This window comes from Piliocolobus tephrosceles, chromosome 3, assembly GCF_002776525.5.
Source record: "Piliocolobus tephrosceles isolate RC106 chromosome 3, ASM277652v3, whole genome shotgun sequence".
Taxonomy (NCBI): domain Eukaryota; kingdom Metazoa; phylum Chordata; class Mammalia; order Primates; family Cercopithecidae; genus Piliocolobus; species Piliocolobus tephrosceles.
The window spans coordinates 5267583-5295056 of record NC_045436.1 but is presented as its reverse complement, the minus strand read 5'-3'; the positions used below and the strand labels follow the sequence as shown (position 1 = coordinate 5295056).

The following is a 27474-nucleotide window of genomic DNA, read 5'->3' as shown; positions in this document are numbered from 1 at the left end:
CCTTCCCTTCCCTTCCCTTCATCTCTGACATCTCTGAGCTTCTTTCCAGTGACATCACTCATCTTAGGGTGGTACAGATGAAACTCAACCACATTGCTTATGCCTCTTTTTTTAGCTTCTTTTTATTATGAACCCTTTCCTCCTAACACATTTAAGGGGGCGGTGCAAAAGTGTACATGTGAACTTTTGCTTGTTTGAATTGAGAAAATGACAAAGCATCAGGAATGTCCTAGTTTTGAATATGCAATATCAGCACATCCTTCTGTGCAACTCTCCCAAAAAAGGGTGTGCTTTTGTGCATGCATGCCTACACGGTCTTGGTAGCTCCTCCCCAGATCCCCCTGTGAGCTCAGCCTAATGACTAGTCCTCAAAGATTGTCCCTGAGTGGAACTGATATATTAAGGTACATTTCTAAATGTGGAATTTTCTAGTCAGGACTTCCCAAGTCATTCCTGTACCACCCCCCTAGAAGGAGTACGGACAGATTCGCTGCTGAAATGGCAAAGTGAGTGCCCGCAGCTGGCCAGGCTGAGCTGTTTCTGAAGCTCAGAGCAGCTATGACTCATCCCTCCTACAGTCCCTTAACTTCCCACTCCTGTCACTAGACCTACTCCTCTCGCTCTGACTCCTGCAAACCCACTTATTTTCAAATTTGCTCAATAACTATGACATTCAAACCCAACATGCTCCATGCACAGGATGCTGTGAAAACACACAGTAAGAATTAAGGGTTCACAGAAGGAATAATGGCCAGAGTGAGAACTGTTTTCTGGGATGCTGGGTGATGAGAAATAACTGCTAATAAGAGACAGCAACAAGCTTTAGGACATGTGCCATCAGGCCCAATTGAGTTAAGGGAATGCAGTCATCCTAACTGGCGGTTTTCAGAAAGCCACACAACATTCTAATTGAATGCACAGGCTTCTGCATGATTAGGAACATAATACTTTGGTGCCCAGGCCGGATTGAGCTGGTAACAATGAGCTGAAATGGCTTCCTGCCATGAAGCAGAGCAGCTCAAGCTTACTCTCCCTGTGACTCTTCCCGGCCCTGGTGCAAAGTCACGAAAGAAGCTCAAGAAACCAGTGTTCAGAGGTTTAGAGCTTTCCTGCATGGTTCCAACTACTTGTGTGATATAAAAATGCAATGACTGCAGAAGGAGGACTGCAGCTGGATTTTGGAGAAACTTTCTGAAGAATGGACACAAGGAACCGGCAGCCTGGTGCAAAGTCACTGAAGCAAGGAGCACCAACTCCTCCCATCCTCCCATCAGACACTATTAATTTAAAGTGGTCTCCAGTCATGCAGCCATTTCACAGAGTTTGCATCTTAAGCCCACCTAAGATATTATCAATAAGATATTGTCTTGAATTCCCAGCCAGAGTCCAGGGAATCCAGAAGTTTCCAAAACTTTGAAAATAGGAAATATTCAACAGAGTCATTCAGCCAATATTTGTTCAGTGCCTACCACATTCCAGTCACTAATAACTGGCGTGGATATCAGCCCGATAGAATTAACCATTGGACTATCTTTGGGAACCCCTGAGAGACATATTCAACACGAGCCTGAATTAAAAATACAACTGATTTACTATACTGTGATTCTTAACATGTATAACGGGCCTTTCACTTTAAACTCAGCTCTGGACATCTCCATGCAACTCTCAGAGCAGCTCTTTCAACTCAGCATGTTTACACGTGAACTCATTGTCTTCCCTCCAAATCTATATGTCAGTTGGTAGCACTCAATCACCCGAATCAGGACCTGTGAATCGCCCTTGCCCCTTTCTACTCTGTTACACTCAAGATCCAATCAATCAGCACATCATATCACTTTACCCTGTAGACACAACTCAAACAATATAATAGTCTCTTCTGTAGACACTGTAGTAGGCACACCACAGATGGGTACTACTGCTGTCATCCTCATTTTACAGATGAATAAACATGGCTGCAGGGGTTAAATAACTTCCCTAAGATCACACAATCTGTATATGGCAAAGCTAAAAATCAGGGTTGGCTGGGCACAGTGGCTCATGCCTGTAATCCCAGCACTTTGGGAGGCCAAGGTAGGTAGATCACGTGAGGTCAGGAATTCAAGACCAGCCTGACCAACACAGTGAAATCCCATCTCTGCTGAAAATACAAAAATTAGCCAGGCATGGTGGTGCATGCCTATAATCCCAGCTACTAGGGAGGTTAAGGCAGGAGAATCGCTTGAACCAGGGAGGCGGAGGTTGCAGTGAGCCGAGATTGCACCACTGGACTCCAGCCTGGGCAACAAGAGGGAAACTCCATCTCGAAATAATAAATAAATAAATAAATAAATAAATAAATAAATAAATAAATAAATAAATAAATAAATAATAAAAATCAAGCTCAAGTCTTTCTGAATTTAAAGAGGAGGATTTTGAAGCTCTGTGTCTCTAATTCAGCAATCACTGCCCTAATGTAAACCTCATTCTTTCTTCAGTCTCCTTACTGGTTCCTCTGCCCGCTGCCTTCACTTTTTTTAGTGGGTTTCCTACATTTATAATGTTTTGTTTTTGTTTCGCCAGAGTCTCACCCTGTCGCCAGGCTGGAGTGCAGTGGCACAGTCTTGGCTCACTGCAAGCTCCGCCTCCCAGGTTCAAGCGATTCCCCTGCCTCAGCCTCCCGAGTAGCTGGGACTACAGGCACATGCCACGATGCCCAGCTAATTTTTTGTATTTTAGTAGAGATGGGTTTCACTATATTGGCCAGGATGGTCTCGATCTCCTGACGTTGTCATCTGCCCACCTCAGCCTCCCAAAGTGCTGGGATTACAGGCATGAGCCACCTGGCCCGGCCCATTTATTATGTTTTTTAATGTCAAGTTTATATGAGTATAATATACAAAAGTAAAATTCACTCCTTTTAAGTATAGTTTGACAAGTTTTGACAAATGTATATGGTTGTGTAACTACCACGATGATCAAGATATAGAACTTTTCTATCACCCCAAAAAGTTCTTCATGATCCTTTACAGTCAATCCCCTTCCCTGGTTCCTGACTGTGGTAATCACTAATCTTATTTTTCTTTCCCTAGTTATTCCTTTCAGATATGAAATGTAAATGAACCATACAATACAGAACCTTTGGTGTCTGGCTACTTTCCCTTAGCAGGGAGCTTTTGATTTTGTCCATATTGTTGTGAGTGTCAATAGTTGAGTCCTTTTTATTGCTGAGTAGTATTCCTTTGCATGGATGGATGTATCATCATTTGTTTATCCATCCATCACATAAAGGACATTTGAGTTATTTCCAGTTTGGGGCTACTATGAATAAAGCTACTAGAAACATTCACACATAAGTCTTAGTGTAAACACATTTCTCTTTCTTTTGGGTAAATACATAGGAATGGGACATAGGTTGTATAGAAAATGTATGTGTATGCTTAACTTTATAAGAATCTGTCAAACTGTTTTCCAAGTGGCTATATAAGTTTGCATACCAACCAGCAATGAAAGAGAGTTCTAGTTGCTCTACATCCTTACCAACACTTAGTATTGATAGTCTTTTTAATTTTAGCCAGGCTAATATGTATATAGTAGTATCCCCTTATGATTCCTATTTGCATCTCCCTAATGATTAATCATGTGGAACATCTATTTCATGTGCTTATTTGCTATCCATTTGTCTTTTTTTTTTTTTTTTTTTTTTTTTTTGAGACAGAGTCTCGCTCTGTCACCCAGGCTGGAGTACAGTGGCAGGATTTCAGCTCACTGCAAGCTCCGCCTCCCGAGTTCATGCCATTCTCCTGCCTCAGCCTCCTGAGTAGCTGGGACTACAAGCCCACGCCACCACACCCAGCTAATTTTTTTGTATTATTAGTAGAGAGGGGGTTTCACCATGTTAACCAGGATGGTCTCTATCTCCTGACCTCGTGATCCGCCTGCCTCAGAGTCCCAAAGTGCTGGGATTACAGCCATGAGCCACCGCTCCCGGCCTCCATTTGCTAGTGCATATCTGTATAACCTTAGGAAAGTTACTCAGCCTATCATGGCTCTTTTTCATTTTGCCTCTCTCATTTCACCTGCAAAATTTTTTCATTTTCTTTCTCCAAGTAACATTGGGCTCCTTCCACTGTAAAGCACACTAGTCTAACCTCCTCCCACCTCCTTAGCCTTACCATGATCTGCTGAGCAAGTCCCAGTTAGCAAGATGGTGAAGACAGACTTACCCTCAGAAGAGGAGACCCTATGCATATGTTACCTATTCTTTCCACCTCTCATTAAGTTAATCTCCCAGAATCACATACACATACATAGCAGGGGAGGAGGGAGTACTTCTTTCCAACTCCAAAGCTCATATTTTTGTTTCTTCCAACTTTTAAGTTCAAGGGTACATGTGCAGGATGTGCAGGTTTGTTACATAGGTAAACATGTGCCACGGTGATTACCTGCACAGATCATCCCATCACCTAGGTATTATGCCCAATACCCATAAGCTATTCTTCCTGATTAGCCCCAGTGTGTGTTGTTTCCCCTACCCCATGTGTCCATGTGTTCTCATCATTCAGCTCCCACTTGTAAGTGAGAACATGCAGTATTTGGTTTTCTGTTCCTGTGTTAGTTTGCTGAGGATGATGGCTTCCAGCTCCATCCATGTCCCTGCAAAGGCCATGATCTCATTCCTCTTTATGACTGCATAGTATTCCATGGTATATATGTACCACATTTTCTTTATCCAGTCTATCATTGATGGGCATTTAGGTTGATTCCATGTCTTTGCTATTGTGAACAGTGCTGCAATGAACATACACATGCATGTATCTTTATAATAGAAATATTTATATTTATTTGAGTATATACTCAGTACTGAGATGGCTGGGTCAATTGCTGAGTGTTTCTGCCTTTAGGTATTTGAGGAATCACCACACTGTCTTCCACAATGGATGAACTATTTTACATTCCCATCAACAGTGTAAAAAGCATTCTTTTTTCTCCACAACCTTACCAGCATCTGTTGTGGTTTTTTTGTTTTGTTTTGTTTTGTTTTACTTTGTAATGATAGCCATTCTGACTGGTGTGAGATGGTATCATCTCACACCAGTGAGAATTTTGATTTGATTTTTTTATTTTGATTTGGATTTCTCTAATGATCAGTGATGTTGGGTTTTGTTTTCATATGTTTGTTGGCTGCATGTATGTCTTATTTTGAGAAATGTCTGTTCATGTCCTTTGCTCACTTTTTAATTAAGTTTTTTTTTTCTTGTAAATTTATTTAAGTACCTTGTATATGTTGGATGTTAGACCTTTGGCAAATGGATAGATTTCAAAAACTTTCTCCCATTCCACAGGTTATCTGTTGACTCTGATGACATTTTCTTTTGCTATGCAGAAGCTCTTTAGTTTAATTAGATCCCATTTGTCAATTTTTGCTTTTGTTACAATTGCTTTTGACATCTTCATCATGAAATCTTTGCTTGTGCCTATGTGCTGAATTATATTACCTAGATTTTTTCCAGGGTTTTTATAGTTTTGGAATTTTACATTTAAATCTTCAATCCATCTTGAGTGGATCTTTGTATATGGTGTAAGGAAGGGGTCTAGTTTCAATTTTCTGCATATGGCTAGCCAGTTCTCTCAGCTCCACTTATTAAATAGGGATTCCTTCCCCCACTGCTTGTTTTGGTCAGGTTTGCTGAAGATCAGATGATTGCAGGTGTGCAGTTTTATTTCTGGGTTCTCAATTCTATTCCATTGGTCTATGTATCTATTCTTATACCAGTACCATTCTGTTTTGGTTACTGTAGTCTTCAGTATAATTTGGAATCAGGTAGCATGGTGCCTCCAGCTTTGTTATTTTTGCTTAGGATTGTCCTGGCTATTCAGGCTCTTTTTTGGTTCCATGTGAATTTTAAAATAGCTTTTTTCTAATTCTGTGAAGAATGTCAAAGATAGTTTAATGGGGATAGCATTGAATCTATAAATTGCTTTGGGCAGTATGGCCATTTTCATGATATTGATTCTTCTCATCCATGAGCATGGAATTTTTTCCTTTTGTTTCTGTCCTCCCTGATTTCTTTGAGCAGTGGTTTATAGTCCTCCTAGAAGGGGTCCTTCACTTCCCTTGTTAGCTGTATTCCTGGGTATTTTATTATTTTCGTGGCAATTGTGAATGGGAGTTCATTCATGATTTGTCTCTCTGCTTGCCTGTTGTTGGTATGTAGGAATGCTAGTGATTTTTGCACATACATTGTGTATCCTGAGAGTTTGCTGAAGTTGCTTATCAGTTTAAGGAGGTTTTGGGCTGAAACAAAGGGGTTTTCTAAATACACAATCATGTCATCTGCAAAAAGAGATAGTTTGACTTCCTCTCTTCCTAGTTGAATATGTTTTATTTCTTTCTCTTGCCTGAATGCCTTATCCAGAACTTCCAATGCTATGTTGAATAGGAGTGGTGAGAAAGAGCATCCTTATCTTGTGTCAGTTTTCAAGGGGAATGTATCCAGTTTTTGCCCATTCAGCATGATATTGGCTGTGGTTTTGTCATATATGGCTCTTATTATTTTGAGGTATGTTCCTTCAATACCTAGTTTATTAAGAGTTTTTAACATGAGGAGATGTTGAATTTTATCAAAGGCCTTTTCTGCAACTATTGAGATAATCATGTGGTTTTTGCCTTTAGTTCTGTTTATGTGATGAATCACAGTTATTGATTTGCATATGTTGAACCAACCTTGCATTCCGGGGATGAAGCCTACTTGATTGTGGTGGGTAAGCCTTTTTACATGCTGCTGGATTTGGTTGGCCAGTATTTTATTGAGGATTTTTGCATCGATGTTCATCAAGGATATTGGCCTGAAGTATTCTTTTTGTGTTACATCTCGGCCAGGTTTTGGTATCAGGATGATGCTGGTCTCATAGAATGAGTTAAGGAGGAATCCTTCCTTTTCAATTTTTTGGAATAGTTTCAATAGAAATGGGCCAGCTCTTCTTTGTACCTCTGGGAGAATTCTCAGCTGTGAATCTGTCTGGTCCTAGGCTTTTTTTGGTTGGTAGGCTATTTATTACTGCCTCAATTTCAGAACTTGTTATTGGTCTATTTGGGGATTCAATTTCTTCCTGGTTGAGTCTTGAGCAGGTGTATGTGTCCAGAATTTATCCATTTCTTCTAGATTGTCTAGTTTATGTGCATAAAGGTGCTTATAGTATTCTCTGATAATTGTATTTCTGTGGAATCAGTGGTGATATCCCCTTTATCATTTCTGATTATGTGTATTTGAATCTTATCTCTTTTCTTCTTTATTAGTCTAGCTAGTGGTCTATTTTATTAATTTTTTCAAAAAATCAGATCCTGGATTTGTTAATTTTTGAAGGGATTTTTGTGTCTCTATCTCCTTCAGTTCAGTTCTGATCTTGGTTATTTCTTGTCTTCTGCTAGCTTTGGGGTTTGCTTGCTCGTTTCTCTAGTCCTTTTAGTTGTAATGTTACGTTGTTAACTTGAGATCTTTCTAGCTTTTTGATGTAGGCATTTAGTACTATAAATTTTCCTCTTAACAGTGCTTTAGCTGCATCCCAGAGATTCTGGTATGTTCTATCTTTGTTCTCACTAGTTTCAAATAACTTGATTTCTGCCTCAATTTCACCATTTACCCAAGAGTCATTCAGGACCAGGTTGTTCAATTTCCATGTAGTTGTGTGGTTTTGAGTGAATTTCTTAATCTTGAGTTCTAATCTGATTGTGCTACGGGCTGAGAGACTGTTTGTTATGATTTCAATTCTTTTGCATTTGCTGAGGAGTGTTTTACTTCCAATTATATGATCAATTTTAGAGTAAGTGCCATATGGCAATGAGAAAAACGTATATTCTGTTGTTTGGGGACAAAGCCTACATTTCTTTTTTGCAAACTCCATCAAGATAAAAGGCAAGATTATTAAAAGCACAGCTGACTTGAGCTGTAGTGATGGAGAAGAGATCCATGGTTATGAAAGGTTAGTGTGTCCAAAAGGATAGGGAACAGGGAATTTTTTCTGGTACTAGAATTGTTCTGTATCCTATTTGTGGGGATGAACTTACACATGTATTAAAATTCATAGAAAGCACACCCCCATGAAAAATCCACTTTGCAGTATAATTTTTTTAAAAAACAGCTGCTTCAACAGAAAAACTTTCTGCTATCCAATGTGGATGACATTGAAATTGACCTAAAAACTTAAAAGTAAAAATCTAGGCTATCTTTTCTTCTCTAGAATTGTATTCGGCCATCCCTAGGCAAAGCTGTGACTAAGTAAAGGCCCCTCACTAACTGCCAACACCCTTTCTGAGCATCCCCTTCCTCTCTGGATCCTCCCACACAGCTCTGTAGACAGGGCATGCATGGGTCCATGCTGCCTTCACCATAAATGCACATGCTCTGTTCTTTGTGACATCCAGGCCCACTGCCCCCGGGCCCACTGCCCCAATCCCTGCACTAGACAGCTCCTCCCATTCTAGAACCCTAATCTATTTATCAAAACTCACTTCCTCAACATGAGGTTCTGCTCTCAGTTAATTGTGACAGTAGGAAGAGTTCAATAAACCCATCCTCACCACATAAAGCTGTCAATAACCAAGAATAATTGAATGGGACAGAAATACCTGTCGGGAACAGGCAGATCATGGAAAATTGGAGGAAGGGAAGCTTTCACAACATCATTCACCTCGCTCCTTGTAGGTCCTGCCAATTCTGGCCTCAACATACACATAAGCCATCTCAGAGAGCTGTCACTCCTTTTCTTCAAAGTCTTCAGAAGAGTGAAGGAGGCTGTGCACATGTGGGAGCAAGGGCTCAATTTTGCTGTGCACTTAAAACTGCTTCAAAAAATAAAGTCTTTTTGTTTAAGTCTTCACAGACTTCTCAGTATATATGCTGCATGGTAATTCTTTAGCATAGACAGGGCAAAGCTGACTATATTATTCAGTAGAGTAATAATAAAGTAATAATAGCAGGCCAGGTGTGGTGGCTCACGCCTGTAATTGCAGCACTTTGGGAGGCTGAGGTGGGCAGATCACAAGGTCAGGAGTTCGAGACCAGCCTGGTCAATATGGTGAAACCCCATCTCTACTAAAAATACAAAAATTAGCCGGGCGTGGTGGTGGGCGCCTGTAGTCCCAGCTACTAGGGAGGTTGAGGCAGGAGAATCGCTTGAACCCGGGAGGTGGAGGTTGCAGTGAGCCAAGATCATGCCACTGCACTCCAGCCTGGGCAACAGAGCAAGACTCCATCTCAAAATAAATAAATAAATAAATAAATAAAATAAATAAATATGAATAAAGCAAAACAACAATAGCTAGTATGTTTTGAATATTTATCATATGACAAGCACTGCTCTAAGTACACTTCATGTGTGTTATTGCATTTAATTTTCTAGCAATCTTAAGTGGTAGATACTGTTATCATCTCAATGTTGCAGGTGAGGAAATTGAGCCAAAACCTGTGAAAGCAACTTGCTGTGGTAGACACAAAGAAGTGCCACCCAGAACCCTGGTCAGACCTGGCCTTGTTGCCTGGCTGTGGGGACGGGACCAATGCAGTGGGCCTTCTGCTGCCAGCTGTTCAGGTCAGCCCTAGATACAGTGCCCCTCATTAACGCCCTTCCCAGGCCGCACCACAGCAGGCTTCAGAGCCAGGCCAGTGTATAAAGGTCTGGCCATTTCGGTCCAGTGCAGGAGCGCTGCTTGTCTGGAGCTCCTGCAGGGCTAGCCCAGCTACATTGGGCCTGCATCTCATTTCCACCCCATTTCTCTGCCCGGTCCTGCTTCTGCCATTGGCCTGCCCTGTGTTGATCTGTAACAAACACCCTGCACCCAAAACTTTGTCTCAGTACTGGCTTTGGGAGGACCCAATCTATAGCACTTGCCAAGGGCCACATAGCAGATAAGTCATGACCCCACAATTCAAACTGATGGTTTTATGCTCTTAAACACTATTGATACGCTGCCTCCAAATATAAAAACAAATCTAGAACTCTCCTATAGCAATGGTTAAAACTATGACTAGGAGTGTCTGAAATTTTTTCTTTAATTTTCAATAACAGCTTTATTGAGATATAATTCACATACCACAAAACCCATCCTTTTAAAGTGTACATACAATTCAGTGTTCTTAGCACATTGCCAAAGTCGTGCAACCATGACCCCTATCATTCCAGAACATTTCATGACCTCGAAAAGAAACCCTGTCCCCATTAGCAGTCACTCCCCATTCGTCTTTAATTTTGTCCACCTAAACAATAATTCATGTAGTTAATCTGTTCTTGCCAGCAGCAAAATTTATCCACTGTGATCAAAGATACAAACTCTCCTAATTTCACTGCCGTTTAAAGTATTAAATCCATAAACATGTTCAAATTCTTGTTTGGTAATCTCACTCCTGGGAATTTATTCTAAGAAAAAACTGACAAAAGATGAGAGGAAAACAAAATGGTTCCTTGCAGCATCGTTTAAAAACTAAGAAACTGGAAACAAATGTCATCCATCGTGGGTGATTGTTTAAACTGTGGCACATTAACAAAATGGAATATTGTGCATCTATCAAAGACTAAATAGCAACGAGAAAAATGTTTGGTGTAACATTAAGCATAAAAGCAGAAAATAAAATTGCATTTACAACTATGTAATGATGTATAAATGGATAAGGGTCAAAAGGAAAGGGAGAAAAATGAAAACAGTTGCTGCAACAGGATGTTGGAACTCTGAATTATTTTCATTCTTCTGAGTTCCTTTATTATTGTCAAACTGTGGTCTTCATAATAAACGAGAACTGGAGGGAAAACATGCATCTATCTACTCTTGCCAGGAAAAATTCTCACTCAGAAAGGGAGGTGGTATGATAGAAAATTATTGTTAAGGGCAAGGACTTTGGAGTCACCTGGACTTAGATTTCGATTCTGGTTCTGATGCTTCTGAGATATGACAATAGGCAGTAGCCTAATTCTGTAAGCCTAATTTTCCACAACCGTTAACAGGGGCTGATACAGTCATACACTACCACACAGGGCTGTTGTGAAGAAAAGTGAGATGGTAGAGCCCAGCTCTCCCTTTTTTTTTTTTTTTTTTTCTTTTGAGACAGGGTCTCACTCTGTCACCCAGCTGGAGTGACACCCAGTTCCAGTGCTGCAGCCTCGACTTCCTGGCCTCAGACAGCACCACTTATTAAATGGTAGTTACTGCTATTTTTGTTGCCTAGGTAATGGTGATTAGAGTGATGGTGGTGGTACCAACAAGGGGACAGGGAACGGAAGCTTTTGTTTATGAGAATACCATTAACACTGAAAAAAAACAGAATGGCAGTATAATTTTCTACTGAATACACAGACGGAGGACTTTCTATCATCTCTACCAACTGATCACTCCAATTCAGACCAAGTGAGCATTACTTCAAAGGAGAGTTGGGTTGCGGGTCCATCACTCCTTCCTAGCTGGAGATACAGAGAAATCTGTACCTACAAGATCCTCCCAGTGTCCTTGTTGAGAACTTCAGCCAAGAAACTCAAGTACTGCTGGATTTGTGTGACTCATCTTGTGAATGAATACAAAGGCCTATTAACTATTCTATGGTTGTAGTCATTGATATGATCACCATCATTAACAAAGAGTCTGTGTGGGATACTAAGAAAATGCTATTCATGTCTTTGTCTTCTCCGCTGCTCTGGATGAGCTGTCCTCTCCCCCCAGGCCCTTCCTGCCTTTGCACACAGGACACCATCCCTGCTGGTCCTGCCCACACAAGGACTCTCAGAAGTTCCTCTTACTCTTGCATCAATTTGTCCTCACCCTTCCTCGGCATATAGATGTGCTGTTGTGTCTCCCACCTTAATAAAAAACAAAAATTATTGTGTGATTCCACAACTCTTTCTAGATACAGACCATCTCTCCATTCCCCTTTACAGAAAAACTCCTTGAAAGAGAATAGCAGGATGCTGAAAAGTATTGAAGCTAGGTGATGGGAAGATGTATATTATTCTTGCTACATTTTTTAATTTAGAAAGACTATTGAGCTGTAATTGATATATAATAAACTATATACAATTGGCCTCCATATCCATAGGTTCTGTAGCCATGGATTCAACCGATTTAGATCAAAAGTATTTGGAAAAAAAAAATGGATGGTTGCATCTATACTGATTATGTGCAGATTTTTTCCCTTGTCATTACTCCCAAAACAATACAGTATAGTAACACAGCATTTACACTGTATTTGGTACTATAAGTAATTGATATGGTTTGGCTGTGTCCCCACCCAAATCTCATATTGAATTGTAGCTCCCATAATTCCCACATGTTGTGGGAGGGACCTGGTGGGAGATAATTGAATCATGGGGGCAGTTTCCCACATACTGTTCTCGTGGTAGTGAATAAGTCTCACAAGATCTGATGATTTTATAAGGGGTTTCCTCTTTTGCTTAATTCTGATTCTCTCTTGTCTGCCACCATGTAAGACATGCCTTTCACCTTCCACCATGATTGTGAGGCCTCCACAGCCACGTGGAACTGTGAGTCCATTAAACTTTTTTTCTTTATAAATTACCCAGTCTCGAGTATATCTTTATCAGTAGCATGAAAATGGACTAATACAGTAATCTTGAGATGATTTAAAGTATATGGGAGGATGTGTGTAGGTTATATGCAAATGTTATCTCTGAGGGTCCTGAAATCAATCCCCCATGGGTACTGAGGGATGAAAGTATATCATATGTATAATTTAATAAGTATTGGCACATGAAGATGCTTGTAAAACCATCATCACATTCAAAATAATGAACATATCTATGACCCTTGGAAGCTGTCTAGGGTCCCTTTGAAATCCCTCCCTCCTGCCCCTCCTTCTCCGACCACCTTTCTGTTGTTACACAAGCATTTGCATTCTGTAGAATCTGTATAAGTGAAATCATACAATATGTATGTTTTTATTTGCCTTGCTTGTCTCACACAGCATAATAATTTTGAGATTCATCCATGTTGCAGCATGCCCCAATAGTTCCCTCCCTGTTATTGCTGAGTCCTATTTAAATATACCACAGTCTGTTTATCCATTCACCTGCTGATGGACATTTGGGTTATTTCCAGCTTGGGGCTATTACAAATAAAGCTTCTGTGAACATTCAAGTACTCGTCTTTGTATAGACACATGCTTTCATTTGTCCGGGCTAAATATGAGAATGGAATAGCCAGATCAGATGACAGGTGTACATTTAAATTTTTAAGAAACTGTAATACGGTTTTGCAGAGTATTTGCACAATTTTATATTCCCACCAGCAGTATATGAGTTCCAGATCCTCCATATTCAAACAACACTTGGCATATAGTCAGATTTTTTTATTTTTATCGTTCCAGTAGGTGTGGTTTCTCGTTGTGGTTTTAATTTGCATTTCCCTGAGAAATTACGTAATAGGTACAATATACATTATTCGGGGATGGTTACTGTAAAAGCCTTTACTTCACTGCTATGCAATCACTGCATATAACAAAATTGCATTTGTGCCTGTAATTGTATACACATTAAAAAATTTGCATTTTTCTACTGACTAATGAAGTTGAGCATCTTTTCATGTGCTTATTTGCCATCCAGAAGCTTTCTTCGAACACATGTCTGTTCAAATCATTTGCTCATTTTTCAATTGAGTTGTTTGCTTTCTTATTGTTGACTTTTGAGAGTTTTCTTAATATCGTAAATACCAATCCTTTAACAGATATGATTTTCAAATATTACCTCCCAGTCTTTTTATTCTCTTGAGAGTGTCTCTTTAAGTGAGATATATATATGTATATATACACACACATATATATATACATATATACACACATATATACGTATATATGTGTGTGTGTATATATACATAATGGAATATTATTTAGCCCCCAAATACTGTTGTTTACGGCAAAATATATTAATCTGAAGGACATTATGCTAAGTGAAATTAACAAGCACAGAAAGACAAATATTGAATAATCTTACCTCTTTGTGGATCTAATAAGTTGAATTCATAGACACAGAGAATAGAATGGTGATTACCAGCAGCTGAGGTGCTAGGGTGGTGAGGAGGCAGGGAATGAGGAGCTGTTGATCAAAACGCACAAGTTTCAGATAGAGATGGGGAACAGATTTTGAGGTCTACTGCACAGCAAGGTCACCATAGTCATAATAATGTATTATATTTTTCAGAATAACACGGTAAATTTCAAATGTCTCACCCTAAAAAAATGACAGTAAGCAAGGTGATGGACATGTTTAATTAGCTTGATTTAATCATTTCATATTGTATACATATACAAGGTATCACACTGCACCCCATAAATGTACAAAATCATGATTTGTCCATCAAAAATAATATTAGCAATAAAAAGTTAATTTAAAAAATTAACAGCAGAATTTTTTATTTGGGTGAGTCCAATTTATCAATACTCTTTTTATGCATAGTGCTTTTGATGGACTAGTGAAGAAATTTTTACCAGAGAAATTAAAGACCTAAATGAATAGAGAAATACACCTTATCCATGGGCATGCATGTATATGACTCCATATTGTTGATATGTCAATTAAATCTACTGATCTACAGATTTAAGAGAATCCCAATTACAATCTTAGCAAGGTTTTTAATATAAATTGGAAAGCTAATTCTAAAATTCACAGGGAAATGAAAGGACTTGGAACAGCCCAAACAACTTTTAAAATGGAGAATGAAGTTGAAGAGTTAACACTACCTGATTTGAAAGTTTATTATAAAGGTATAGTAATCAGGACAGTGTTATCTTGGCATAGAGATAGACAAATAGGCTAATGAAACAGCAAGAACAGAATTATTTCCACATACGTGGATGACTAATTTTTGACAAAGGAAATCCTGCAGAAATCCTGCAGAAAAACAATCATCTTTTCAGCCAATGATTCTGAAACAATTAGATATCCATTTGCTGAATGAAAAAAAAGACCTTCAATCTATACCTGTATCTATGATTGCCATGGCTCATGCCTGTAATCCCAGCACTCTGGGAGGTCGAAGCAGGCAGATTACCTGAGCTCAGGAGTTTGAGACCAGCCTGGGTAACATGGCGAAACCCCATCTCTACTAAAAATACAAAAATTAGCCAAGCGTGGTGTCACACACCTGTAGTTCCAGCTACTTGGGAGGCTGAGGCAGGAGAATCGCTGGTACCCAGGAGGCGAAGTTTGTAGTGAGCCGAGATCATGCCACTGCACTCCAGCCTGGGCAAGAGTGAGACCATGCCTCAAAAAAAGAAAAAAAAAAAATCAGGACTCCAGACGAGTTGGGAAAAAATGGGGAAACTAAGCAATGTGGGAGGAAGCTAGAGTTGCAGAAAAAGATACCTGTTAAGGATCTGGTGAGGTAAGGGTCTGTCCTCTGGAAGCTGAGACAGTGAACTGGGTGAGAACAAGAACTGAGCCAGTGTTCCTGGGAAGTGGCCGGAATCTTGGGAACACAATCTCAATTTTCCTTACAAAGTGACCTCAGCTGACATACCTCAGGAACCAAAAGAGCAATGTTTAAATAGAACCTGAATTATCCCCCTCTCCTATTAAGAACCTGATGAGAATACATACTCATGGCCTCTTCCTTGAAAAAAAATCACGATTTGATGTGTAGGCCCCCCTGGAGTTGTGCAGTGACTGATCTGAGGCTGTGAAACAATGTTAATAACAGAAGATAAGGCTTCCATCTCTGCCAGATGCATTCATTATCAGAAAGAATGTAGACTTGGACATGCTACCTTCAAAACAAAAAGAGCGAGGGGTAGAGTCATACCCAGTTTTATCCTGGGCTGCTCCTGTTAGGAAAGGATTTATCAAGATATGTTAATGCTTTGGACAGGACATCAATTAGGTACATCTTTAATTTGAAAATAATAAATTTGGGCTGTGCACAGTGGCCCATGCCTGCAATCCCAGCACTTTGGGAGGCCAGGGTGGGAGGATCACTTAAGGTCAGGAGTTCAAGACTAGCCTGGGCAACATAGCAAGACTCCACCTCTACAAAAGATAAAAATAAAAAATTAGCTAGGCACGGGGGCACACACCTGTGCTGAAACAGGAAGATTACTTAAGCCCAGAGGTCAAGGCTGAAGTAAGTCATGATCACACCACTGCACTCCAGCCTGGGTGACAAAGTGAGACTCTGCCTCAAAAAAATAAAAATAAATACATAATAAATTTGAAAGTATTGTTTTATTATAAGCATGCCTAAACCTAAATACACAGAAGAACAAGGACTAATTCAGTTTAAATCAGTATTTTTTCCATTCGGGAAACAGAGCACAAAATAGTGGTACTTTCACGATTCCATCTCTAACATTTAGGTAAGAAAATATCTTGTACTCTTGAAGTAAGGCTGAGGTGACTGCTGTCCTCCACCAAAGTCCATCCATCCTGAATTGAATGACACTCAAAGAATGTTACTACGCATTCCACAGCCCTCTGTGAGGAATGGCCTTGAGTCACAAAAGAACTGCTGGAAGAATCTATCGTTCTTAAACTATGGCTCTCCCTCCCGTTTATTTCTCATAACAACAGAGCAAAACAGAAACCAAGAAACAAGATCATAACTCAGAACACTGCAGCTATTTTTTCACAATCTGCCCACTTCTTAAATAAACATGAAATATTGTAACTAGCTATACTCAGATACTACAGGAAACAGAAAGACCAGAAGAAAAACCTCAAACATCCGTCCTTCACCTTTCCTCTACATGAAATCTACTTTTCTTCCTAACTTCAAATGCCTCCTCGCAAGAAGTTAAAATTGGGCATAATGCCGTGGAGAATGACCAGGTTCACACTTTTTCAGAATTCGCATTTTTCACACAAACACACAACCCACAAATCACGAAAATTACCATTTATCAGAGGGGACCAATCCTAAAAGTTCTGTTAGAACACCAGAAATTGTATTGATATGCAAGCAATATGACATATCGAGGGTTCTGTGTGAGGGTATATTCCTTTGGATCTTTTAGGAAACCTTTGAGCTATACTTATGGTGATAAGGTATATACTATAGTATATAGTATGGTGAGAAGGTTTATGCTTTCAGCTTTACTTATGGTGGCAGGTTAGACTTATGGTGGAGTTGAGTCAGTGTCTTTATGGAACTTTGCGGGAACCTAACATCTCTTGTTGTCCAAAGCAACAATCTCAAAAATCCTGGTGAGCAGAACATCAGCAGCGAAGTAGTGTACTTTTTCGCTCACATATCAGTTGAAAGCAAATGAATGGCACCTCTGACCTGGAACCAACTAAGCCTGCACTTTAAGTGGCAGCTTGGGGCAAACTGAAGGATTTGATGTCAATTACTCTGTTTTATGGGCTATATATGCTGAAAAGATTTTCATTCTGTTTTGAAACAAAATAAAAGGACCCAGCAGGAAAGTGACTATGCCCTGACTCTGTACAATCCAAACTTGCGTATTAACATTGTTTCAGATTTTAACATCCCAACTTCACAGGCTAGACTTAAATTCAAAAATTTTACTTTTAGTACACTTCTATGATTTCTTATAAATTTCCCCACTTTGATATTGAATAATGACGATGATGATGACAACAGCCACCTCTTTAAATAAACACTCACTATGGGCCAGGCCCTATGCTAAGCCCATTATATGCATCAATTTTTCCCCACTGATACAACCCTACATGCTAAGTATTACTATTCCCAGTTTACAGACGAAGAAACTGAGGTTCAAGGAGATCAGCCAACCTGTCCAAAGTTACACAGCTAAGTAAGGAGTAAAGGGAACTGACACCCAAGTCTGTGCTCCTTCTTTGCTGATTCTTCGACTTCTTAGATATCAAACTCTGAAATTTTTCTCTTTTTTCCTATAATCTGCCATCCTTCTACCCTTTTCCTACTTCTCTCCTACTGAGGCTGTTCAGGAATATCTCATGATGAACTCCAGCTCTAAATTCATTGGAAAAAATATTTACTGAGTGCTCACATTAATGCTTCTTTCAGTCATCTGCAAAGGTTTCTTCAGAGCCCACTGTGTGCCAGATACTGTGCTGGGTGCTGAGGATTCATCAATTCACAGCATTGACAAAAATTCCCCGCCCATGTGGAGCTCACATTCCAGAGAAGGCAAAGAGAAAATAAACATAGAGATAAGAAATACAGGGATGGCTCAAAGATAACAAATGCTAAAGGAAAACAGGATAGGGGAAGGGGGACAGAGAATATTAGGGAAGGTGTGCGCATGTGTAGGATTGCAATTTTAAATGTTATGAAAACATAGTATTTGAGCAAAGACTTTCTGGAGTATGAGGGTTAGTTTTATGTGTCAATTTGCCTAGGCTATTATTAATTATTATTATTTAATTCAATTATTTAATCAAACACTAATCTAGGTATTACTGTGAAGGTATTTTGTAGATGTGGTCTGTTTTTGAATGGCATTTCTAGCGGCCCTGGCCTTTCATTACACTGGACACTTTACTGATTACCAACTCACTGACTTTTGGGAGTCTGTGGCGTTTAGGAACTATGTTGACATACTTTATTTTGAACTGCCTTCACAAAAACTGTCAAGCAGGGAGGACAGGCAATATCACCCTTACTTTACAGACAAGAAACTGAGACTCAAAAAGAGAAACTAACCTGTAAGAGATAACAGAATTAATAAATAGCAGAGCTGGGTGTCAAGCCACCATCCTATCCTTCTTAACAACATACTGGAAAGCAATTCACAATCATCTCTAACTGCTCACCTTCCAGCCACCATTCACTCTTCAACCTGTTGTATCTCATTCTCACCTACCCCTAACTCGGATGTTTTGCTTTTTTGGGGGGGTGAAGTAGGGACTGTAGTTTTCCATGAATTACATACATTAAGGGTGTCTGTCAGTCAAGCGGCGCGTTAAGGAGAAGTCTCATTCGCCCAGGACACTGCCTTCAGAACAAACACAGTAACAAAACACCAGTTGAAAAGAACATGGTAAGAATCAAAAACCAGTTGAAAAGAACATGGTAAGAATCCCGGGTCCAAGGATTACAAAGTCCATAGCTCAGCACAGCCTCTAAAGGAAGCACGCAGGGTAAAATACCCAACAGCCTCCTCTACGTTCCTCTAAATTTCCCACTAAAATCCCTTAAAGCGAAAACATTCACCACAACAATAACATGCAGGATTGTCAGCCTATCCCACACTCTGGGAGGGATTCCCACAAGTCCAAGGACGAGATGACCGAGGACAGGAGCCAGCAGGAGCCCTGTGCTGGGCCCCCGCAGTGAGGGGCAAACACCTCTCTCCCGGTTCAGAGAAGCAAGGTCTGTGCAAGTCAAAAACCTAGACAGCCGTCTCTCTCTGTGGTGCCTGCTGCTTTTCTGTGAAAGACAAACATAAGCTGTTCCCAATACCTTCCCAAGCAGGCGACAAACAACTGCCCCTCCACCTTAAACTTTCCCCATACTGGGCGGAGCCCTAAGTCTCAGGAAACGTCCAGCAGGAAGTCGGGCTGCCAGGGCGGTGGCGGGCGCGGTGCATCCTGGGAGTTGTAGTCCGCTCTCGGAAGCGCAGGCGTAGTGGTGAAGGCAGGGAGCTGGGGGCAGCACCACAGAAGACTGTACTTTTTCCTGAATGACACAGTCCTCCTTCCACATGCCTGGGGGAATTGGTTCCAGGACCTCTGCTGATACCAAATCCGGAATGCTCAAGTCCCTGATATAAAATGGCGTAATATTTGCATATCGCCTACGCACATCCTCCGTGTACTTTAAATCTTCTCTGGATTCTTTCTAATACCTAATGCAATGTAAATAATTGTTATACTGTGTTGTTTAGGGAATAAAGATAAGGAAAAAAGTCTGTACGTGTTCAGTACAGATGCAATTGATTAAAGGCTATTTTCGATTTCTGGTTGATTGAATCCACCGGTGGGGAATACTGTGGCTACTAAGGGACAAATGTATGAAGGGTGTCAGAAAGTCGGGGGGTGCCGTTAGGAGACCTCGTTTCACAGAGGGAGAGTGATCTGGTGAACGTCGGCCGCACTGCGAGACTTGGCTTGGAAACGGATGTCGGCCTCCGTCCAGTCTCAGATCTGAAATGGACTGAGATAGCCCCCAAGTGGACAGAGTCGGGTGAAGAATAACCCACAACATCTGCAAACAGGACTGGAACTGTGACAAAACGTCATAAATCAAGGAAGGCGAGCCAACGCAGACTCAAGAGAAAGAACAAACCTCAAATTCATCCACTTATAAACAGAATATTTTTTAAAATTTTGGCTTCTTCAAAAAATATCCCCCCCCCCAAAAAAAACAACAACAAAAAGCACCAACCCATATTATATATAGGACTTACAGGCAAATGAAAGTATGGCACAGTCTGGAATCATATACATCAAAATGTTAAAATTAATCTTCTTTGGATGAGAGGGTTGCATTTTATAAAACTTACGTGTATTTTCCTCATTGTTTACAAGGATGAAATACTTTTTTGGTTTGAAATATTTTAAGTATAAAGAAAAACACATAGCAATTTTTAAACACCTTGGTATCTGCTACAAAGTTTTATCAGATTTACTTCAGATCCTTCCTCCCTTCCTCCCTATTTCTTTCTAGAAAAGAAAAGAAAACCAAAAAAATTACAGAAAAAAAAAACTTTATGGCCGTGCACAGTGGCTCATACCTGTAATCCAGCACTTTGGGAGGCCCAGGCGGCTAGATCACAAACTCAGGAATTCAAGACCAGCCTGGTCAACATGGTGAAACCCCGTCTCTACTAAAAATACAAAAATTAGCTGGGCGTGGTGGTACGCACCTGTAGTCCCAGCTACTCGGGAGGCTGAGGCAGAAGAATCGCTTGAACCCGGGAGGCAGAGGTTGCAGTGAGCTGAAATCATGCCACTGAACTCCAGCCTGGGTGACAGAGCAAGACTCTGTCTCAAAAAGAAAAAAAAAAGACTGACTAATGACTAATGAAATGGGTTGTGTGGAAGACCTGGGTAACCAAATAAAATGCATAACTATGCAAGTCAAATGCCTGCCACCCAATTTTCATCCTTGTGGAATTTTGAAATTGGCCAGATAGCCAGTCTCAAAAAATCTCCGTCTCAAACACACACACACACACACACTTTACAAATAGTGTCCCTTATGTAGCCTTTGTCCTCTGCAGGGAAATGCATACATACTTACACAGATTCTGCAGAGTATTTATGTATGTGTCTATGTGTTTTTGATTTTTGAGACAGGGTCGCTCTGAACCGGAGTGCAGAACGGGAGTGCAGTGGCACTCATGGCTCTCTGCAGCCTCAGCCTCCCTGAGGTTACAGTGATCCTCCCATCTCAGTCTCCCAAATAGCTGGGACTACAGGCACACACCACCATGGCTGGCTAATTTTTTGTATTTTTTTTTGTAGAGACGGGGTTTCACCATGTTGCCCAGGCTGGTCTCAAACTTCTGGGCTCAAGTAATCTGCTTGCCTCAGCTTCCCAAAGTGATGGGATTACAGGCGTGAGTCACCATGCCCAGCTCAACAAATTTTTTAAATCAAAATCATATCAAGTATCTTATCAGACTACAATGAAATCAAACTAGAAACCAATAAAAAGAGAAACTTCAGAAACTACAAATATGTGGAGATCGAACAACCTGCTTCTGAACCATTAAGAAAAAAATTTTTTAATTTCTTAAAACAAATGAAAATATAAACAACATACAAAAACCTGTGGGATACAGCAGAAGCAATGCTAAGAGGGAAATTTATAGCAATAAATGCCTACATCAAAAAAGTAGAAAAATATGTCGGATACACAACTTAATGATGCACCTCAAGGACTAGAACAGCAAGAATAAATCAAACCCAGAAATAGTAGAAGGAAAGAAATAATACATATCAGAGCAGAACTAGGAGGTTGAAGATTATATGGTATATGTAACGTCTTAATAACTTTTGACAAGGCCTTTTTTCTTTACACTGAATAGAAGGATGTCACAAGAGAGAAAGAGAGAGAGAGAAAGCCTACTACTTAAATAGAACATAGTTAAATTAGTTATTGGGACTGTGCTTTAACCTAATTAATCAGCTCCTTTTAGGGGAGGGGAGTGGATTCTAGTGAGACAACCACTTGGGAATTTAAATCTACAATCAAGGAATATATAATTGGAGCCAAAAGATGAGGTTATTAATCAGAGAACTTAGATAGAACCCAGGAAATTCAGAGAAGGGAAAGCTGGAATTTTCTAAAAGTTAGGTATAAATAAGCAAATATGGAAGTCCAGCATAGAGCATCTTGTTTTGTGATTTTTATTTCTTCAATTACTTAAGATTTGACTGTTAGTAGTATTTATATTATTGATACTATCTTTATACTATTATTTGTTTTATTTGGATTTATTGGAGTATTATATTAATTAAGATAATACTACATAATACTATGTAATAAATAACAAACAATACTACATAAAAGGTAACAAAGAAATAAAATAGTAACAGTCAATTCTCAGTTTTCTGTACTAAAGGAGGGGAAGGCCGAGTACAAATCATTAAGAGCTATTAATCCCTCTAGCTGGGTGAAAGTCATGGCCCTTGCTTTTAGTGGCAATGGCACCTCAATCCTGACCCAGCTGTCAGTCAGGCATCTGAACTGCTGAGATAGTTTCCATCACAAATAAAATATCTAGTGAAATGCCAGGCGCGGTGGCTTATACCTGTAATCCCGGCACTTTGGAAAGCTGAGGTGGGCAAATCACAAGGTCAGGAGTTCGAGACCAGCCTGACCAACGTAGTGAAACCCCATCTCTACTAAAAATACAAAAATTAGCCAGGCGTGGTGGCACGCACCTGTAGTCCCAGCTACTTGGGATGCTGAGGCAGGAGAATCACTTGAATCCAGGAGGAGGCAGAGGTTGCAGTGAGCCGAGATCGTGCCACTACACACTCCAGCCTGGGAGATAGTGAGACTCCCTCTCAAAATATGTATATATAGTGAAAAAGAAACTTCAAATAAAAACAATTCTGTTCTGACTATATCAACAGCAAAGTTTGGGTCTAATATAAATATTACTACTATAACCAGGCATGGCAGCTCATGTTTGTAATCCCAGCACTTTGGGAGGCCGAGGCAGGCTGCTTGAGGCCCGGGAGTTCGAGACCAGCCTGGCCAACATGACAAAATTCCGTCTCTACTAAAAATACAAAAATTAGCTGGGGATGGTGGTGTGGACCTATAATCTCAGCTTCTTAGAAGGCCGAGGCACAAGAATTGCTTGAACCTGGGAGGTGGAGGTTGCAGTGAGCGGAGATCATGCCACTGCACTCCAGCCTGAGTGAGAGAGCAAGACTCTGTTTCAAAAAAAAAAGAAAGAAAGAAAAAGTTACTACTGCTATGGTGCCTTTGCAAGTTCAGCAGCAAACACTTGTGAAATGTGTACTACAGAAAGGGGTTGTGTGCTGAGTGCCAAGAAAACGCAACTCCCAACCAGTGCAGTTCACACCTCATGGGTGAGGCACCACTGCAGGGAGCCCTGAGAACCCTCCTAGGCATAGGTTGATTTTCCCAGTCAGTGGATACTTCGAAGACAAGTATTATCTTATTCACATTTTGTTTTTGAAGAGGTCATCTCCTCACAAACGCCATGTATCACAAAAAATGAACAGGGCGTGGTCTCGGCCTTTGGGAGCCCATCATCCACTAATACATATTCTGATTATCATAATGATGCTATTAAGTAAATTAGGAATGATTTTTCAAATTTAACAAGAGGAAACTGAGGCACAAAGAGGTTAAATAATTGTATTTTTCCAGTGTAACTAAATAATCTCCCAATAACACACTAAGGCTCAGTTCTACTAACTTAAGTCTAGTTTTCCTTTCTCCCGCTAAACGATTCAATGTCTTACCTCATGGTTATCTTTTTTACCCGAGAAATCAAAGCACTTTGACCACATTACCCAATCCGTTTTTCTGTGCCTAGTTCAATTTTATCTTTTCTCAGTTCGAGTTTTTTGAAACTAATTGTGCACTGAGACATTTACTTTAGTGTGTTTTGTAACAGAGTGAACCCTGCTTAAAAGATTTCCATTTCGTGGACTCTCCAGTTGACCTGTACTATCCACAACCTCAGTAATAATGTATCTGACTAGTGCTGTTGGCCCACGGAGGCTTTTCTCCAATAGCCCAGCTTCCTTTTCCTTCCATTAGTTGAGATGTTAGTTTTCCAGAGTTAGTTGTTGTATTCAAACCCACTGGCACCATTTGTACTTACTGTTAACATGTAATTTAATTAAGCTGCATGCGAGGTAAGGAGCTATGAGTCCAAAACAAAAGTGACTTGCTGTTTCAATGATAATCACTGAGTGCTTTGAGGAAAGGCAAGAAAGCTAAGTGGCTGAGAAATACTGTTTAATTAGACTATACACAGAATACTTTTCAAATACATTAAAGTGGCCGGGCGCGGTGGCTCACGCCTGTAATCCCAGCACTTTGGGAGGCCGAGGCGGGTGGATCACGAGGTCAGGAGATCGAGACCATCCTGGCTAACACGTTGAAACTCCGTCTCTATTAAACAATAAGCAAACAAAATTAGCCGGGTGTGGCGGCGCCTGTGGTCCCAGCTACTCCGGAGGCTGAGGCAGGAAAATGGCGTGAACCCGGGAGGCGGAGCTTGCAGTAAGCTGAGATCTCGCCACTCACTCCAGCGTGGGCGACAGAGGGAGACTCCGTCTCAAAAAAAAAAAAAAAAAAAAAAAAAATGCATTAAAGTTTTCGATCCACTTTAAAGAAACAGACCGTGGAAATTGGAGATGATACATATGGGGGTGATTTATGCGAGAAAGACTTCATAGGGCCAGGCGTGGTGGCTCACGCCTGTAATCCAGCACTTTGGAAAGCAGAAGTGGGCGGATCACCTGATGCCAGGAGTTCGAGATCAGCCTGGCCAACATGGGGAAACTCCGTCTCTACTAAAAATACCAAAAAATAAAAATAAAAAATTAGCCGTGCGCACACACACAAAAAAATTAACCGGGCGTTGTGGCACATGCCTGTAATCCCAGCTACTCGGGAGGCTGAGGCAGGAGAATCGCTTGAACCCGGGAGGCAGAAGATGCAGTCAGTGAGCCGAGATCACACCACTGCACTCCGGCCTGGGCAACAAGAGCAAAACTCTGTCTCAAAAAAAAAAAAAAAAAAAAAAAAGACTACATCGAAATGAGGTCAGCAGATCTATACAAAGAGAAAACACCTTGGCCCCTACCTATAAAAGATTGATAAATGAATGTATTTTTGTTTTCAGTTACAATGTTTAACATTTGTTTCTATTTTTCAACTCTCGGCTTTTACTAACTCTTACAATTATACAACTAGCTACTAACGTAAATCACATCAGTTAAGACAGCTTCTGCTGTCTTCTTTGACATAACTGAAAATAATCTTCAGGAATTTAGAAATTAGGATTGAAGTTCCCCCTGGATTAAGCAGTGAAGCTGATGACTATATTGGATGATTTGCTTAATTTTTGATTCCCTAGTTGACTTTGCAGAAATTTTTTCCAGGGTAAATTCTAAGTTAACAAATTTTTTAAAAATGCAATCCTACTTTTTCAAATCCTGAGACACTCTCACACCTCCTTAAAAGAGCATCAGTGATAGAAATGGATTCATTAGTAAACTGAGAGACCATCTGAATTCAGATACAACACTAGCTTTATTTCCATAATGCACCCATTATTAAATATATGACGTTTTCTTTCAAGAGCCTGAGCTTTAAACCTACTGCAGATTAGACCATTAAGAGGGGCTGATGGGTTCTACATGCATGAAGACCCACTGAAATTGACCAAACTGAGAGAGATACTAAGTAGCCAATAAATCTCACTAGCAATCTCTTAAAAATGCAAACCAAAATGGCAACAGAAAAATGCCATGTTTTTCCTATCAGATCAACAAACTTTTAAACGAATATTTGTATTGGTTAGGATGTGGAGAAATGGATACAGTGGGAAGGTTTATTGGTATTCTTTTAAAGGAGATTTGGTATGGTATTAAAATTATAAATACTCTTCAAGTTAAAAATTCTGTTTCTTGTTATTTGTCCTAGAGAAACGCTTGTACATGGGCACAAAGACGCATGTAAAAGGACATTCATTGCTTCATAATTGCAATCATGAAAGATCAAAACTAATCTAAAAATCAGCAACAGGAGAACAATAACATAAAATACGACTTATTTATAGGATGAAATATGTTGCAGCAGTTAAAGAGGACAAGTTAAATCTAATATGAAAAGCTGTCAAGGACACACAATTTATTGGGTGGGGGAAGGAGTAAACTATGGGATAGAAATACATCATACGATATGGTTTATGTATGAACAAAAATATTAATGCATAAAATGCATTGAAAAGGGTCTAGAAGGATCCACCTGAAACTAACAACAGTGTCTACGTCCAGAGGGAAAGACGGGGATTGAGGCGGTGGTCAAGATGGATTTTGCTTATCTTACTGTTTTAACTGAAAGTGTGTTGATGTATTACTCACACATTTAAAATATATATAAAATAAAAAGCATTAGGAAAAAAAGCCAAAGTTCTCAAACAGGTTCAACACAAGAGAAAAAATATAAATGGCAAAAGAAAAAGTGAGAAAAAGTTCCAAAAATATTTTTGAAGAAAAATTTTCAGGGATTATTAAGAGCTCTCTCCTTGGATGCTGGAACTATGAATGATTTTTTTTTAACTTCTCTTTCTACTCTCCCATATTTTTTAAGTTTTCTGTAATGGAAATACATATAAGAAATGTTTAAAAGGATAAAAAATGACTGGTAAATCCTAACTAGCATGCTGTCACCTTTAATTCTTACTCTGACAGAGAGCATATAGTCCATTTGGAGTATGTGGAAATTTCTGATGAAAAATCCCCATGGAAAAGTGATATTTGAGGTGAGTGGCCCTGTCCTGATGTCATGTGACAGACCAACCCACTGATGTGCTGGAAACCAATTCTAAAAAATTTTACATTTTAATTCTTTTTTTTTTTAAAGCCCTGATTTGTAGTGTTTGCTGATTTCCATAGTGTTATAATTTGAATTGTGTCCTCAAAAAGATATGTTGAAATCCTAACTCCCAGAAGCTCAGAATGTGGCCTTATTTGGAAATAGGGTCACTGCAGATACAATTAGTTAAAATGAGGTCACACTGGCGTGGGATGGGTCCTTAATTCAATACAACTAGTGCCCTTATAAGAGAAGGAGAAGAGACACAGACAGACATACCCACCAAGAATGCCACGTGACTCTGGAGGCAGAGATTAGGGCAGCGTCTGCAAACCAAGGAGCGGCAGGGATTGACGCCCCCACAGAAGCTGGGAAGAGGTGAAGAAGACTTCTCCCCAGGATCTCAGAGGAAACATAGCCCGGCTGACCTTGGTTGCAGATTTCTGGCCTCCAGAACAAGAAGAGAATAAATTTCTTTTTTTTTTTTTTTTTTTTTTTTTTTTTTTTGGGGGGGGTTT

General features: G+C 40.0%; 1 long non-coding RNA gene across 1 annotated transcript in view; it reads right to left on the bottom strand.

Annotated features, from left to right (window-relative positions):
* LOC116418735 overlaps positions 1–19455 on the bottom strand; it is a 27459-nt gene extending 8004 nt beyond the window's left edge. Inside the window, exon 1 of the long non-coding RNA XR_004228873.1 lies at positions 19376–19455. This is a non-coding gene — a long non-coding RNA (uncharacterized LOC116418735). The remainder of the gene's footprint in view (positions 1–19375) is intronic.
* Between the last annotated feature and the right edge of the window lie 8019 nt (positions 19456–27474).